Genomic DNA, 19,153 nt, shown 5'->3' with positions numbered 1-19,153 from the left:
ATGCTTAAAATCACTTAGACATCTTCTTTCCTCTCGGCTCCCTTCAAGATAAGTTCTTTGCCTTTCTCAATTGGACTTCTCAGTTACCAAAAGAAGTCATTTTTCCCCTTATTACCTTTTATCATTTCCGAGTCATACTTATTGAAACTGCCAAGTCCCTTGCATCCTCTGTTGACTTTACCCTCCCCTCCTCCTTCCCAAACCTTCTCGGACCTTCTCTTGCTCTCAGCATTCTCTCCCTTCCCTCATCTTCTAAAACCAACCTCTCTCTCAAACGCAGACATAGCTCCCCTCCCAAGTATACATGCAAACTTCAGAAGACATCCCCTCTTGTGCTCCTGAGATTAATCTTTCACAAGCCTTCTTGGTCAAAAACTCCCTGTCGACCTCCTCCACTGCTTCAGTTCCCAAAGTTAAAACACTTGATGACGATGATCTGCACTACTCCATCGATTGGGATAAGCACTGATCTACTTCGGCTCTTTGATTTCACAGATTGTCCCTTCCAGTTCACTCGAGGTACACATCACTACTCTTCTCAACAATGGTTTACTGCATTTACAATTGTCTCTTGTTCAAAAAAATCTAAAATATTTTCATGTTCTGTACGCTAACAAAATTCTAACTAAAATCCCTCCCAAATCCCTTTACAGAAATACTCTACTTTTACATTTCAATTCCCTTTTAGACATTGTTCAAACCTTTGACACTTTTGCTTTTAGTTGGAAATATACACCTCCCCTTAGATTCTTTCTCTACAAGCCTAAACTCACTTTCTTAGAACAAAACTTCACCTCATCTTGTCTTTGCACTTCTCTCAAAAGGTTTAAACCCTTTCTCAAATCCTTTGATAACAAACTTCATATTTGTACCTCTAACCCTAACTTCTTTCATCATCCCTTTCTCTGCTTCCACATTCGTTATGGCCTCAATCACATTCCTATCACACCCTTAGATCCACATCTCACTCTCCAAGCACTCATCCAAACCTTTCATGATGTGTGTTTCTCCCTAAACTTGGACTGTACTCGTCTTTTAAAAAGCCTCTCCCATCTTTTTTGGAAAGATTTCCGTGCCTTCTTTCCCCTCTTTAAAATCCAAAAGTTTCCTCTTGAAGATAAAACTCTTCTCGACAAAGTTAACTGGCTTCTTGGCCATGTTTTCATCACTGGTCTAGATAAGGCCTCCCAAACTCCCATCATTCTTTGCAAGTTTTTAGTACACTCCCTAACCCTTGAAAGATTAAAGTACCTTGAATTCCTACCCTCATCCAACCCCCCTTCCACTACTCTTTCTTCCCTTTCTACTACTCTTGACTCCCTCAATCTTTCTTCTACTTTCAACTATTTACCTTCTCATGTGTACCATAAGGCACACAAACATAGCTTTCATTGGCTTACCAATGCCCATAACTGCATCTTCTCCTCACTTACTGATCTCTTAGCCTTAGGGTTCAAAGAGCTAAAAAATGTCATCTCCCTAGAGAGAGAAAAATGACATTCCACTTATAAAAACTTTCTCAATGCATCCACAAACATGCTTTGGGGCATTGATTGTAACTTACAGTTCCTCGTCAATTTACCCTTTGAGATTCACTCCTTATATTTTGCTGACATAGCAAATTGCTACGAAGGCATTCCCCACTTTGGCCCTTTTAGCCTTATGGAATCTGTTACCTACTTTTGCGAACTTGCTTCTAAAGTAGGCTACAAAGACTTCTATCTCAAATTTGGTAGTTTCCACCTCACAAAAAGGGATAATGTAAAAACTCTTTTTAGCTTTGATACATTTCTAAGCTACAACCACCTTCTTCTTGATTCTTGTGTTGGCTCTCTTTGCTGGACCCAATCTAAAGGCATCCCCATGGGTTCTCTTATTCACCTCTTTGGTGCCACCTGTATCTCACTTCCTTCGAGTTCAAGTTCATAAAGAAGTTAGCACGTCTTGTCCTTTCCCAATTTCTCTCTCTCTTTCTCCTTACTTTAGGTATGTCGACGACATCCTCTTCATCAATAATCCTCTCATCAATGATTTCCTTGACCCCTCCAGACCTCTCAATGAGGATGACCCCCTTACCATCTACCCACTACACATCATCTCCCTCAAATGTAGCTTAACCTCCTCCTTCATCAACACCAACCAAAATCTCATAGGACTCTCCTACACCATTTTAAACATTCACATTTCTCTTTCCCCTCCTTTTCTTGGAGATTTTTATTCTACATTTCTTTAGAAGAAAAAAACTCAAATTTCCCACTATTTCCCGTACCTGCTACCATAGCAACCAATCTTTCTCCTCTTCTTACAAAGTCTGCTAACCTTCATTCTCCCCATCCTTTACTCATGTTCTGATGAATTTAATGCCTTTTTTCATTTATCTTTACTTATTGACATTTGCAAAGACAACGGCTTCCTTCCCCACAGAATCAGTAAAATTATTCACAACTACATTGCCTCAAACTCCTTTCCACATCTTAAACTTAATTTACACACACTTCTTTCCCTTTTTGGGTTGATAGTAGAGGTCATCACACTCGGTGATGACCTTCTGTCTCACCTTGTGTAATGTACTCTACTGGGGCAAATGCAGGTACACAAACACACACACACACACACACAAACTTTCTATTCACTTTTTTCTTTTCAGTTATCTTACATTTTTCCTCTACCCCCCCCCCCCCCCCTTCTCCCTTCTTTTTTCTTCTTCCTTTCTAAATTCCTATCTCCCCCCTTACACTGACACTCTTAGTCCTTTCTCTCTCATTTACACTCCCTAAACCCCTATTTTCCCCTAAATTTCCCTAATTTCCTACCCTTATTAATTTTTCCTATTTTCCTATTTCCCCTATTTCTCTAAGTAACCATTTTTTCCTATTTTTCCTATTTTCCTATTTCCCTAATCTCCCTAATTTCTTATTTTCCCTATTTTCCTAAATTCCTTATTTTTTCTACTTTCCTAATTTCCCCTTTTTTCCTATTTTTCTTGATGTTCCCCTAGATCTCGTTATATCTTTTAACTAAACCTAAAAGAAACTAGCCCTATTTCTTATTCTTATATCTTTTAACTAAGCCTAAAAGAACTAAACCCCCACCCCCCCCTCTCCTTTCTTTCCTTAATTCCCCTACTTAAAAAAAAAAAACCACTCTGACCACTTGCGTTGCCCCTTCTACCTCCCTTTCCACTCTCCTCGCTATGTGTACTAGTCACCTCACCTTTCGTGCCTCTCCCACTTCCCCGCAGTGGTCCTTTCGCCTTACAATGCGCACTTCCACTCCCCCTAACCCCCTAGACCTCTCACCTCGCCGACTCCCCCTACCCGACTGTCTCTCCTATATATTAACCCCTCACATCACTCTCCACTCACTACTCTTACCCATACTCACTCATGCTTGTGCTTCCCTCATGGCTCTAGTCTCTCCTACTCTCTACCACCTTACTGCACCTGCAAGAGTGCGACTGCACCCTTCTTAAAGCCTGCACCTCCTCGTGGATTGTGCGCCCTCTACCATTCGTGGGCTCTGCGTGCAACTCTCTACTGCGGCGACTGCCTGCTTTGGCGCCTTCCTTGACTCTGCAACCAACTACCCCTATCTGTCAACCTCCCATTTGCTTTCTCCTCTCCTCTATTCGTCAGTTGACGCTATTAACACAACTCTCATCCTCTCTGGTTCATGCACTCATTTCACCTCCCCTATCCGCGTGACGACGCCTCTCCACCATACCATGGACTTTGAGGTTTTTTACTTCTATTGTTTTGTTTATTCCCCCCCCCCCCTCCTCTCTTGTTTCTTTAATTTAGTTAACTTAAACAATTAATTCCCCTTCGGTTTTCTTATTTTCATTAAACCCCCGTCCCTCTCTCTCCTTTCCCCTAAACCCCCCCTTTTTTCCTTTATCTCTTCCAAACCCCATCGGCTAATTCCCCCCCCCCCTGGCTCTTTGTAATTTCCTATATTTTTCCCCTCCTCTATATTTATGTAATACTCCCCTTCTCTATTTAAGTATCCCCTCCCCTCCCTATCTATTTTTCCCTCCCCTCCCCTCTCTATCTATATGTAAGTATTCCCTCCCCCCTCTCTATCTATATCTATTCCCTCCCCTCTCTATCTATATCTATATCTAAGTATTCCCTCCCCTCTCTATCTATATCTATATTTAAGTATTTCCTCCCCTCTCTATTTAAGTATCCCCTCCCCTCCCCTCCCCTCCCTTCCCATCTCTATCTATATTTCCCCTCCCCTCTGTATCTATATTTCCTCCCCTCTCTATCTATATCTATTTAAAGAAATTTTAATCTAGAGCACCTTATTTCTCTTTATTTATCTTTGGTTCTTTCTATGGTCCTTTATAAGACCCCTTGCATTGACCCCCTCTCTCCCTCCCTCGCTCTCTCTCTCTCCTTAATTAAACCCTTTGTCCCCCCATCACTTATTTCAGTTTTTATAAACCCCTCCATTTTTTTCACTACAAAGTGCACTATTGTTACTTCTTAACCTTTAGATTGATCGTGCTAACAATACTTTGTATTATACCAACCCTTTCTTCTACAAAGGTTCATTATTTTTGCTACTTTGGTTTGTTAAGTGTATGGCTAAAGCATCAATTTTTATTGTGACTCCAATAACAAGGGAGGGGTGTTGATGACACCTGTCTTCCCAACCAAAGTTGAAATTGGTTTTCACTATTTTGCTTATTGGATCGTGTCAGGTAGGCAGACTCCCCTCTTCAATAAAAGTGATGCTACCAAAACGACTTTTCAAAGTTCTACTACTCGCTTTTTCCATCTTGAAAAGATTGTTCATGCTTTAATGATGTTACTTCCTTTTTTGTGGATATTTATTGCAAAGTATTTCTATTAAAACATTTCTCTTTTCCACTCCAAATTTGTCTACTCTTCACTATGGAAAGGGGTGTTGTTAATGTCTACTACACACACACACTTTCCCCTGCAACTTTGGACAATTGCACATAGGACCTTTATGTCATCAAGGCCGGGGTTTTTTTGGCTTTTTGACTCCTTGATCTAACTTGTTTTTTTCTCTTCTCCCCTCCTTTAGAGAAACATTCCTGGGATGTCTCGCTCCAGGCAAAGACTCTCAACAACCCAATTCCTGCTCCCTCTCCTGCTTCTCAAGCAACACTCTCAAGCTTTCAGGTGTTTGAGTTCTTTCCATTTATCAGGACTCACAATCTTAATGCTTTGGCAAAAAACTCCCCTTTACTCATCAAAACCCTCTCCTTCAATGATTGGGTTAAACTTCTGAAATTCTCCCGCTTTGAAACTGATGGCACTCTAGCAAGAATTCAAAGAGTTGTTGATAATCTTTTTGCAATTGATCTCGGTGATACTACTGCTCTTAATGAGTATCACTCTATCATCCCTGGCCTTGCCAACCACATACTCATCCTCAATGGTGCTTTCCTACTCCACATCCTCGCCGGCCTTGCTCCTCCCAGCAACACCTTTCATTCCTTCATTAACCTTGACCTCCTCTTCCCTGAGGACAAAGCTTCTTTTGAGACCCTTTCCCAGTCTCACTCCTAGCCTCAACAACCCCTTGAAGGAAAGGAGCTAAAGAACTTTGCCTCATGTGTTCCACTACTCCCCTCTAGACACATCGAAATGAAGGCCCCTTTACTTGACCACAAAATATGGTGCCTCGACAATCTTAGCTTCCTTGCCCCTTTCACCATCCAGTCTCTTGCCTTCCTTTGTAACCTCTCTTCCAAAGAGGTTGAACAATGCAAAAATGATGCCTACCATGGTTGTCAGCATTTGAATTCTAATTACTTCCTCAACATCCCCTTCTTTCTTAAAACCGTTGATCGCTCCAAGTGTGGTCTCACTAAGGAGATCTTTTTCCGCTCCAAAGGCTCCAACCGATAGGACTCTAGCTTCTCAAACAAAGATGACAATTACTATGTCAAAAACTATTGGAATGTGTTTCGTCCTTACATTAAATGTGCCTGCCTTATCAAGAAGACCAATCTCTCTTATAAATCCTCCATTTTGTGGCTTGACCATGTCTTATGGTACATGCTTAATCACTTAGACATCTTCTTTCCTCTCGGCTCCCTTCAAGATAAGTTCTTTGCCTTTCTCAATTAGACTTCTCAGTTACCAAAAGAAGTCATTTTTTTCCTTATTACCTTTTGTCATTTCCAAGTCATACTTATTGAAACTACCAAGTCCCTTGCACCCTTCGTCGAGTCTACCTTCCCCTCCTCCTTCCAAAACCTTCCCAGGCCTTCTCTTGCTCTCAACATTCTCTCCCTTCCCTCATCTTCTAAAAACAACCTCTCTCTCAAACATAGACACAACTCCCCTCCCAAGTATAAACCCAAACTTCAGAAGACATCCCCTTTTGCTCTTGAGATTAAACTTTCACAAGCCTCCCTGGATAAAAACTCCCTGCCGATCTCCTCCCTAAACCCCCCTTTTTTTATAATAATGATATTTTTCTATTTTCTATTTTTTATTTTCCTTTCTTATTTTTCTTGCTTGTAAATATATTTTATAATCGCTCTCGCTTTGTTTTCAAAATTTCCCTCTAAAACATTTTTTAATATTTACCATTTAATTTTTTCTACTTGAGTCTCCTAGATTAGATATTTTTTAAAAACTTTTTATTCTCTCTCTTTTAGTTAAAACCATCTTAGCCTATTTAGAGTGTTTTTATTTTTATCCATCCTATCGGTAATACAGACCCCCTCCCTGCACTTTCTACCCACCCACCGACATGCATTTTTATGCTCTAAACCCACCTAGCCGACCCGGCTCCCTAAAGTATCTACATCCACCAATTATCCAAATCTACCTCAGGCCTCACACACACACACACATTTTCTATACTTTACAAACACACGCATTGGTCCCCATACCCCTGCCCTTTGTCCCCACTTATGAATTACACAAAATTAACCCCCCACTTGAAAGCTTCTTTTTAATACAATTAACCTTTTTAATACACCCCCTCCCTTTCTTTTTCTACCTCCATCCTTAATTGAATTCAGTTGTGGTACTCCTTCTACTAAGAACCTTAATTTTTCCCTCTTTAGATCTTTAAGTACATATTTAGAACTTTACTACTTTAATCATACCGTAGACTTCATTACATAACTTTGTTCAAGATTTGCATACTTGGTTTTGGTAAAAAATTATATAGTGACTAGCTTCCTTAATTGTATTCTCTAGTCTTCTCCGTTTGGTAAGTGATGGCTTCTATTTTAAATTTACCGTGTTTATTTACCCCCCCTTTTTTTATTGAATTGGCTTAACCTTTACTCTATTTGGCCACTCTATTTATAATATCCCCCTCACCTTAACCCTTGATTTCATCCTACTCTATGTTTCCCTCATTTTCTTTTTTATTTGCTAACTATTCTTATCCCTATTTCCCACTTCTATGGTCCCCTAGCTTCTCTTTTTCCTTGCCTAACCATTCTTACCCCTAACTTGTGCAACCTTACCTTGGCTCTTTACCTAACCTATCTTACACCTAAGCCCCATGAGCTTTACCCCTTCCTTATCTTAAAGCTACATGGCGTTATTAAGTGCATGCACAGAGCAATTATGTTACTTACATAACAACCCTCTCATACCACCGCCCTGTAACTACCACCGCCACCCATTTATGCTCTTCTCCCTAAATATACTTGGCCTCCTCAGTTTTTCTTTCCTCGACTGTACTCCTACTCGCCTCAGTTGTCACGACCTTCTCTTATTGTGGGTCTCTGGCTTCTGTTCACTGGATTTCTTCAGAGCGTACGCGCAGGCTTACAATACTTGGTAATGGCATTTTTTGTTGTGCACAGTAGTTGTCGCCTTGCTTCTTCTCCCTATGAGCTTTACTTCGACTGCTCCTCCCTCACCCTTATTCCGCAAAGTTCCCTTTTTGTGCCTATCTCTCCTCCGCTGTCCATTTCTCTCACCGCCTTACAAGTTGTGGAATCCTTCTTACCTAGCAAGCACTCCTTCTCCGTTGCTCAATGGTGCCTTCAAACTCTCAGGTGGCTGGCATACCCCCTTACGCCCTTGCTTTTTTCCTCGTACTGTGTGGTCCTGTTCTTCTCGGTTGGCTCTTACTTTGTTCATAGGTCTTTTAGTTCACCTTTACTTTCTCATTACGCCGACTTGAGACTATGTAATAGGTACATGCGATGGGTTCATTCGCAGTTTCACCTCGCTCGTGGACTGTCAGACTGTGTTTTTTTACACAAGTCTTTACGTCCTTGCCATTTTTAGCCTGGTGTTTGATAATAGCGGGCACCACGCAACCATTTGATAACTCCTTCACGATGGAGTTCCTTACCTCCGTGACGTCTATATGGCTACCTTATTGGTTTCGCAGTTGCTCTACTTTCTGCTACCGTCCTTCCATGATGACAATTGGCTGGGTTCGATGGTCCCTGTTTAGTTCCCTCACAATTCACCGTCATGGCAGTTGCTCACGTCGAGGACTCGTTCCTCAATTCCGTGACCTCTTACCTTCATCTTGCCTTTACGTAGCTTTGTGTTTGTAGCGTCTTCTGTGGGAGCTGGCAGACCTTGCTTAGTATAGCTCTTTGTGATCCTGGAGACCCTCAACTTTACTCAGCAACGTTTTACCCCGCTTGGTTGCTTGCCCTTTACTCGACTATTCAAGAGTGCGCGCGGTTGTCTTTTCCCGTTCGCCATATTCTTCGTCTTTATAACACTCTCTTTTATTTACTGCAGTTTAGTGACGTTCTTTTTCATTTGATTGTTTGATCCTTTATATATGTATAATTTATCTACTTAATTGCAACTTATTTACTTAATTCCTCTTAATTTCAACTTATTTAGACTTGTAGAGCTTCCTCCTTGTTTAACCCTTGTTATTTTTTTGTAAAAAGAGAGGATGCGGACGACCCCCTCATCAAGTCACGGACTCTTATTCATTAATCATAGTAAAGGGGGGTGAATGAGGACCCCTCTAAAGGAAGACCCCTCTACACTTTTAATGTTCTTTACTACCTTTTTTATAATTTGCAGGGATCTAGTCTTGGAATTTCTAGAATTTGAAGTGATTGTTTTAGTTGTACTTATCGTTAATTTTCACTCTATCTTATTTATAAACATGAAAATTCTTTGATGACATTTATGTTCATTTAATTTTGGGTAACATATGTGGAATTTTTATTGGTACTTGAAAAATTGCATGCTTTTACTTTTGCTTCCTTATATATTTAACCTATTAAAATAATTTACGTATTAAAAAGACCTTGATGAAGGTTTGCTCCTTTTCTAACACTTTTAATCTAATTTTAGGGAGCGAGTGGATGACTCCCCTCATCTTATTGTAATTCCTTTAGTTTTTTATAGGGCTGTCTAAATTTGTTGTCCCTTTGAATTATTTTCTTAAATATTATCTAAATTGAAATCTTCTATGCTACCCTAGTGGTAAAACTTAAGGTATTATGTAAAATGATTAGTTTAAATAATGTTATAAAAAGGTCAAACTTTTTTGCATTTTTGAAACTAATTCTATTTCTTTTCATTTTTATTTTATGTTTGAATTAATTTATTGAGATAATTGTGTGATAAGTTAGGTTTTCTTACTCAAGGGTGTGGTTTACCTCACTGCATTTTTTTTCTCTTGATTGGTTGAGTGCCTTGTAGGTAATTGTAACTTTTTGTTTATTGATTAAACCCCCTTTGTAACCAGCACTTTTATTTTGTTAGACTCTAGAACTTTATTTAGTTTTTTGCTTTAAATTGAAATTTCTCTCTTTTTTTGCTTAAATTTCTTTAAAGTTTCTTTTTCTCTTATAAATCCTAAAGGTTTGTTCAAGGTTTTTGGTAAAGCGATAACAAGCTAGTGGATACATGCATTACCTGTGTACCCAAATTCAACTTCATTGATCTAACAACTGGTTGGTTTGGATGGTGGCACGTAAGTGGACCACGTAAGTGGACCCTGACCTTGGAACTTGGACTATTTGATGGATTCGACAACCTTTTTCAATCTTATGTTTCTATTTTCAATCTGGTGTTCCTATTTCAAACTTAATATGATTATAAATTCTCAAGTTTGTTAGAATTTTTGTAAACTCTCAATTTTTTGCAATTTTCAACTTCGATGTCGTAAATATATATTTGTACTTGTCTCATATATAACTTTTTATCCAATTGGTGGAATTAATTATCTCCAAACTCTATGATTATAAATTCTCAAGTTTGTTAGAATTTTCGTAAACTCTTAATTTTTTACAATTCCCAACTTCGATGTCGTAAATATATTTTTGTACTTATCTCATATAATTTTGTATCCAATTGGTGGAATTAATTGTATGGCTCATTTATAATTGGGACACACTCACACACAAACTCTCTCTCTCTCTCTCTCTCTCTCTCTCTCTCTCTCTCTCTCTCTCTCTCTCTCTCTCTCTCTCTCATACACTCTCTCTCTCTCTCTCTCTCTCTCTCTCTCTCTCTCTCTCTCTCATACACACACACACACACCCACCCCTCCCCTTGGGGACCAGTGTGATCTTAGGGTGTACAAGGCACAACAAGACAGCACCTACAGATGCGCACACAGATGCGTTTACTCAACTAAAAAAAAACTTACGGATGCATCTATTTGCATGTCTATTTGTGCATCTAGAGACCCACATCTAATGGTGCATCTATATAGCAGACAGTCATGCATATAAACGTGCATATAGACGCATAAATAGATGCTCTACTAGAAAATTTAAAAAACAGACAGACGCATCGTTAAATACGTGTATAGACGCATTTATAAACGGTCCTATAAACGCTTTTATAGATGCACAAATAGACGCTCCTCGAACAGACAAATGCATATATAGATGCATTTATAGACGGTATGATGAATGCGCTACATAATATTTTTTAAAATTTCAGCACTTGAACAGAATGCTGTGTATGTTGTGAATGCTATGTAGTTACAGGAATCCCATTTCCACATTGTGTAATTCAATTCTTACAACCAACCGCATTTTAATTAGCACTCTTACAAGCACGTCTATAGCCAACAATTGCAATTCCAAATAAAACATTACAACTCCAAAACATTTAGTTCACAAGGCATTAATTGATAGAACGTTGCACAAGAAAATTGAAAGCCAAAAAAATAAAAAGAGTATATAAATTCATAGCTCAAAAAGTGCTTGTATGTACATATAGCACGAAGCTAAGCCACATCCTGTGGCTTCAAGTACAAAAAATAAGAGGAGTGTATATACAAGAGACATGAAGTCAAGCCAGTGGCTTTAAGTACAAAAAAGAGTAGCTAGCACTACTTCTACGACTAATCTAAGTTCCCCACGTCCTCGCTCCCTTCTACGCTCCCTTCTGCGCTCCCTTCTCCGCCTCCTTCATCGTTTTCTTCCTCGTCTTCCTGTGTAGGGGCCTGTAAACAAGGAATAACATATATCAATGTATGAAAAATCAAATCTTTACTTATAATATTGACATTATTTAATTACTTTCAAATACCTCGGGGGACGCTCCAGTAGCCCGGATATACTGCTTCTTAGTAATCAACCCGTCATTATAGAAGTGCTTCCATGTATCTCCTCTACGATGGTGGCGGTGGTAGGCTGTCTCGATAGGAGTAGGGTATCTGCCCACGATATCAAGCTGTAAGATGACACAATTTGTGGAGGGGTTAGTACAAAGAAACAACCTTCTAATAAACTACATAAACAACATAATTTGAGATCGATACTTACAAATTAGGCCTCCCATGATTCAACACCCCTGTTCCAAAATGCACGCTTCCATATTGCTCCATTTAGATCCTTCGTGTCTCCACGTGCTACAGATTGGGTTCCTCCCTCGCTGACTTCATTGCTTTCTTTCACTCACGCTTGTGGGCAGTGTGGGCCCCTTGGTGGTTGACCTCCCTCGAGCTTGGCAAGCTCTGCTAGTGCCTGCCTCTAGTTTAGACGTGCCTATAGACGTGCACCACAGAACAAACAGACGCGGTTTAAGACGTGCCTTTAGACATGCCACAGAGTTTTAAGATTCAATATTTGAAGAAAAGCAAATTTTTTGGGTTGTTTATTTGTAGGATGTCTTCATCTTCAACAAGTAGCTACAGTGAGGATAAATCCCTTCATGATAGTAGCCCTCTGCCATTACCTCATGAAGCCATGGAGGAGGAGGTGTTTGATGATCTGATTTGAGAGATTTATGTCCATCAATTAGAAGGGAGGGATGATAGCATGGAGCAGGATGATCTTTTTACCGCAGCATCGACTCCATTGTTTGAGGGGTGCACATTCTCTGTTCTACGTGCCTCCCTTGAGTTACTAAACTTGCAAACCATCTATGGATGGAGCAATGCAAGTTTGAATGCATTACTCAAGTAAGCTTTAAAGTCTATTTTGCAAACATGGTGAATTATGCTAGTGGGTCAATTACTCGAATGCTTTTCCTCATTTATGGTCTTCACATGCAGGCTATTGTGTAAAATGCTTCCAAGGGAGAATAAATTACCGACCTCAAGAGATATGGCAAGGCAACATGTGACCTCTCTTGGAGGATTAGATTACAAGCGCATCCATGCATGCATCAATGATGGCATTTTGTTTCGTGGACTAGATAAGGATGCAAGAGAGTGTCCTACTTCTGCAAAGACAAGATATAGAGCAGATCTCAAAACTTTGGACGTGCCTCGTAAGGTTCTGCGACATTTTCCCATAATCCCTCGCATCCAATATATGTTCAAGTGCAAATCCATTGCAGAGCTCATGTCATGGCATTCTTCCCATCGATCAACTGATGGCAAGTGGAGAACTCCCACAAACACTCCTATGTGGAAGCATATTGAAGATACATGGCCAAGCTTCAAGGAAGAACCTAGGAGCTTGAGACTTGGATTGGGTATGGACGGTGTGAACCCATTTGGTCTCAAAAGCACCTCTTACAGTGTATGGCCAGTGATATTGGTGAATTATAATCTTCCACCCTCATGGTAATTAAGAAAGGACATGTTATGTTATCCCTTCTAATTCCAGGAAAACATAAAGTCAAAAATTCTGATGTTTATTTGGAGCCTTTGATTGACGAGCTAGAGATACTTTGGAGAGGTATCGAGGTGCATGATGTGAGCAGGCCTCCCTCATCATGAGACTTCAACTGCAAAGCAGTCTTGACGTGGACGATGCATGACTTCCCAGGCTATGGCGAGTGTTCAGGTAAGCATTGCACTTCTAATTATGAGTAGGCAAAGGATGTGGCACCCTAAACCCACCTTCACCTCTTAATTGCGTCTATTGTTCAAGTCTCACTACATCGGGTTACCATGCATGTCCTGTTTGTGGTCCTTCGCTTGTTGCCTCACGGGAAGATGCATTGAATAAGGTCATCTATGAGAATCACCATTGATTTCTCCCTCCTGATCATCCTAGATATGTTGCCCCTTGGAATGAAGTCCTCCCACAATCACTCACTGCAGGAGATTGGATGAGAATTTGGGACGGTTCCACGACTCTCCACCACTTGGCATGAGCCGGTAAGGGTTTGCAACTATTGTGTGCTATATTGGCTGGAAATAAAGATTGCCCGCTAACACCAGCTTTTGTTTAGATACTCCATCTTTTATCGTTTACCATATTGGTCCCACCTCAAGATCAATCACCTGCTTGATCCCATGCATATCTTCAAGAATGTGGCATCTACCATTTGGGAGTATTTGAATGGGACACGAGATTCCGTAGGCATAAGGGAGGATCTACATACCATAGGGAGGATGCGTGAAGCTTGGCCACAAGAGAGACCAAATGGACATGTTTTTTTACCTCGTGCACCATGGAGGTTATCAAAGCTAGAGATGGCGGCAGTGAAGCGCGCTATTACTACAATTCGTACTCCCAGTGGATGCATGAGGTGTTTGAAGGGGGCCTTTACAAAGAGCAAGAAAAGATGTGTAAAGCAATTATATGGCTTGGCACCTCCATCTCGAGATTTAAGCCTCAATTCCTCCTCCATAAATAAAGCACAAAACTCCTCAAATGACAATGGTTGGGTCTCACCTGAGTGTTAAGCGCTGTTACCAGTCCATCAAACCTTGGTGGACATATCCAGAGATACCACTGAGCTAGCTCTTCACTAGTCTTTTGTATCCTAGCACCAGCCATCTGGTCACACAGATTTTTGATTCGGGTCATGAATGCCTCCGCTGTCTCTCCTTCATTAAACTTCTCAACTACGAGCTAATTCTCCAAGTTCTAGATCCTTGTCTGATTTTGCGTCTCATACTGACTCTTCAATATGTTCCAGGCCAGAGTTGCCTTAGATGTATGCTGAATCAAGGTCAAAACACTATCAATAGTACTTGTAACTAGGGCACACAGAGCATCTGCATTCCTATGTTTCCAAGCTCGTAGAAGGTCGGCATTAGGAGGTATTGTACTCCCCGAATTGCTAGGTCGGGGGTTCCTTGTGGTTTTGGGTCAGTCCCCAGTACTGTCTTGAGAAGCTCATATGAATCTAGAATAGCAGTAATTTCAAACTTCCACAGAGTGTAGTTTGTACCATCTAGCTTGCCTTGAGTGAAGGCTGGTGGGTGAATCCTCAATGCCTGGATTGTTGGTGCAGTTGGTGCAATTGCTGAACTCGAGCTGCTTCCTATTGCCATCACTCCATATGCTGTTGAAGCCCTCGCCTCTCTTTTACTCTTTGATTAGAGCCACCTAGGCTCTGATACCATGTTAAATTACACAACGCAGCGGAACAGAAATTGAACAAAGAATAGAGAGAACACAAAAAATTGGAGATGAACAATATTTTCTTTCAATACTGATGTAGTACCGATGATGGCTCCGTCCACCCGTGTGCTCCCACAGTGGAGCTTAGATGGCAATCTAGACAGATACTAGGTGAAGAGCTACTAGTTGGAAGATCTCTACTAGAAGATCTAATCTGGTACAATGGACTGGGGAGGTCGCCTCTTTATAGCTATGGGGGCGGTCGTCGGATCAACGTAGTCCGATTAGTCGACCAGTCAGCCTAGTCGGTGGAGCCGACTAGTCAGCCTAGTCGATGGAACTGACTAGTCATCGATGGAATATTCAATGAATATTCCCTATACTGTCAATCACCTTTCTACCATCAATGGTCTCATTGATAGGCTTCATCTGACATGCAAGTCAGGATCCATCCAATGTCTCGGGCTCACATATGGCTTCTCCTCATATGGGGGCCTTACAACTTAAGCACCTTGGATCATTGGTGGATACTAGGAGGGTGGGGCATTGGGCATATCTAACATAAACACTCCAAAGAAAAAACGTGCACAAGGTGGTAGCACACATGCCATCAGATACAACAGTAATCTATGATGGGGGTATGGTAGACCATGCATTTTGGACCCTACAGCATAGTAGGATAGGCATCTGATTTAACTATTGTGGCCATCAATACCACAGTCTTGCTCTGTATATGATAAAGTTTCCTCTTGATTCCTTCCTCCCCCATCCTAAGGCTGTAGATGTTCTCCTTCATCTCCTCTACTTTGAGCTCACTATGTGCAATAGCTTCATCTCAATCCCTTAGCATCTGTTGAAGCTGTGTAAATTATAGGAAAACATCTTTATGGGCCGTTTCCAAGACTTCCACTCTAGTTTAGAAATCTCTCAAGATGACGGACTACAATTTCCAACAATGTTTCAAAAAAACAACCCTCCTCGTAGCTGCTACAAATTGCTCCACCATGGTGGCTGGAAGTTGCTCCATCATGGGCTGCTCTCTTTATCCTTTATAGCCTAGGGAGCTTTTTCATTGTCTTCTCCACCCTGGCTACTCTCTACCCCATCCTTCCTGGCCTTGAAGCTCTCTCGTAGTTCTTCATGGCCATCGCTTGTTATTCCTCTACCTTGGCTTCTGCACCTTCCCTGATACTTTTAAGTTGTGCTGTCCTTGTTGCATTGGTGGCTTTCTCTTGTAGAAAAGTCACCTTTTGAGAATTTGCTTATCGTATTGCTCAAAAATCCCTTTGAGGGCAAATGCCATCAGGTGCATTGCAACTCCAGCGGACTGATATGAAAATTGGGATTTGCCATCCACACAATTCTTTAGATTGGTTAACATGCTCTTGGAGATCTCCATCGAGAAAGATACATCACGTCCTTTCAACTGCTCTACTGCTGCTTAAACCTACCAAAACTTGCAGGTTTCTCTCGTATCAGGAAAGAAGTGAATGGTCTTCTTCAACACATCTTGGAGGTGTATTGGTGGTAAGCTCGAAATCTTGACTCCACCATCTTTACTAATCTAAGCATTGGGGTATATGTCTAGAACATCATGTCTCTTCCATTGCTTCTCAAAAAAGTGTGCTTGCAAACTACCTCTAGAGATTCCTAGAGCATTTTGATTCACGCTTTCATTGATGGTAATCTTCTAACCTTGATAGACTAGTTGCCCCTCCCTCACGTTCACCTCTTGTACCAACCTGGTGAAGTTTTGGAGAGCATCCAAATTGGGCTTTTGAAGAGCGAGAGAGGAGCTCCCATATGTCATGATTTCAAGATCAAGGGAGGAGGGGCTCTCGCACTGTGTTGCAGAGGGGGAGAAAAGATTGTGTGAGGAGCTCCCAGACTGTACATGGTCCATTACAAGAGGGGATAGAAGTTGCAGGAAGACTACAAGGGAGATAGAAATGATGGAGAGGGATAGAAGATGAAACAATGGAGGAATTGAAATAGTGGAGGCTTGAGTTTGCAGTCTGATTGTGCAAGGGAGAAAGAAATGGTTGAGAGGGATAGAAGATGAAGCAGTGAAGGAAATGGAATAGTGGAGGCTTGAGATTGCGAGGGAGAACAAAATGGTCAAGAGGGATAGATGACAAAACGGTCAAGGGAATAGAATAGTGGTTTGTAGCCCGACTACACTATCAAGGTGAGAGACACTGCAATGGTTGTGGTGCGACTACTGTCAAGGTGAGAGACACCACAGTGGTTGGCCCAAATTTTGATTAATTCAAGGTGGTAGTACTGACTTACATGGTAATGAATGATTAGAGGTGGTGGCATCTAAGATTCCTAGCCATGTCTGTGGTGATGGCTAAGACCCATCGGGCTAGCAAATAATTACCAGCCATCGTAGTGGCCCGCAATTACTCAGCTTCTAGTTACCACCTATGGGCTTGCATGCATGATTACTACGATTGCAGTAAATTACAATCATCAGGCTAGCATGCTCAGGAGAGTACTAGAGTACATGGTAATGAGGGGTTACATGTGATTAGGCTTCATGATTTACTTTTGTGGGGATTACTACCCGATGGCGATGGTTGTCATCAACCAACGTCTGTTGTGGCTATGATTCCACCGTGCCACCACTCACCCACCACCATGCTTAAGCATGCACGATCACTATGAGTGTAGTAAAAATTACCAGTCACCAGGTTCACATGCTCAGTAGAGTACTCAAGTGCATGGTAATGAGTGATAACAACCATGTCTATCGTGGCTACGATTCCACTGGGCTAGCAATTAAAATTACCAGCCACCACCACTCACCCACCATCGGGCTTAAGCATTCATGATCACTATGAGTGTAGTAAAAATTACCAGTCACCAGGCTCGCATGCTCAGTAGAGAACTAGAGTGCATGGTAATGAGTGATTAGAGCTTCATGATTTACCTTTCTGGGAATTACTACCTGGTAGTGGTGGCTCTCATCAGCCATGTCTGTCATCTAAGACTCCACCTGGCTAGTAGTTAATTACCAGCCACCAGAGTGGCACCAGATGGCATCTTCTTCATGATTACCAACCTGTTTGTGGCGGTGCCTAAGATTCCACCGTGGTGGCCTATAATTAATATGGATGGAACCCCAGGCTCCAACCACCATGGTGGCTCGAACTTTATAATATATATAAGATCCATGGCATTTGGCATTTTACTACAATGCAATGATCTGCTCATGCTCTACTTTAGTCCACACGTTCTGCTACTTTGCTCCACACCCCTCCTCTAGCTCTTTTCCACCCCTGCTCTACTTTGCTCCATGCTCTCTCCTCCAACTCTCGTCACTCATCTATTCCCCTACTCATCTGCTACTCACCCATTCATCTTTAGCATTCCTACTACCCACCCCCCTCGATGCTCTATTATCCCAATGTTATCTTCCTTCTCATATAAGGTGATTGCGTTGCACTCATCTGGAGTAGAAATGCTAGCACTAGTGGAGACCCTTTGTTTCCACAATCGATTCCCCACAGATCTGAATGTCACCACCTTAAATGACATGCTCATAGAGGGCCTCTTTATGGCTGTGTTGTATGGGTTCCCCCTAAATGTCAATGAAGGCCTCAATATTTTTAGAGCAGAGTACTCTTGACTTGTTGGGGAGGCCATAATCTGAGTCCTGGCAATGTGCATGGTCTTCGGCCTCTCCATCATATCCTCCTTTGGTTCCCTAAAAAATGTTAATGCAACAAGCTAGACTGGCAGAAAACTAAGTTGTACAAATTCCCTCTTGCTCAGATGAGGCTCTTAGCAATGGCTGAATGTAATCTTTTGGGCTCTTAATGATCTTTTGGCTCACTGGATGTAATGTTTTGCTCTCTAAGGGATTTATGTAATATCTTTTTGTTCAATTTGAGGCTCTCAGTATGCAATGTTGTTAACTTTTATATTTGAATGGTTATGGCTGCTACCTATAATCTTTTGGCCTTTAAGGCTCTCAGCAATTGTTGAGTTTTTATAAATGTAAGATCCTCTGTTCAATTTTTTCTCGGTATAAGTTGATAATTTTTATATAACCTATTATTGGATGTAGATGTGCATTGTAATCTCTTTTGCTCAATTTTCACTTGATAAATTGTACATTTGTCCTCATTTATATTTACTGCAACAAGGACTAAAATATTAGGAAAGAAGGGCTACAATTTCCTTGGTTTATAACTAAAATAGCGCTAAAATAACTCCAACAACCCCACCATTGTGGTTGCATGGAGATACATCTCGAAAAATACAATTAAACTTTGAAAAAATGCAATTGATGATATGGCCCTTGAGGGGTCCCCTAGAGGGCAAGGGCCATATCGACATCCATTATACAATATCCAGGATGCCACTGGACAGAAATGGCATGTCGATATGTCCCTTGCCCCTAAAGGGGACCCCTCAAGGACCATATTGTCAATTGCATTT

Source organism: Dipteris shenzhenensis, chromosome 7 (genome assembly GCF_047967505.1).
Source record: "Dipteris shenzhenensis isolate YYH24624 ecotype China chromosome 7, Dip_SZ_1.0, whole genome shotgun sequence".
In the NCBI taxonomy this organism is placed as follows: domain Eukaryota; kingdom Viridiplantae; phylum Streptophyta; class Polypodiopsida; order Gleicheniales; family Dipteridaceae; genus Dipteris; species Dipteris shenzhenensis.
This window is presented reverse-complemented; position numbering follows the sequence as displayed.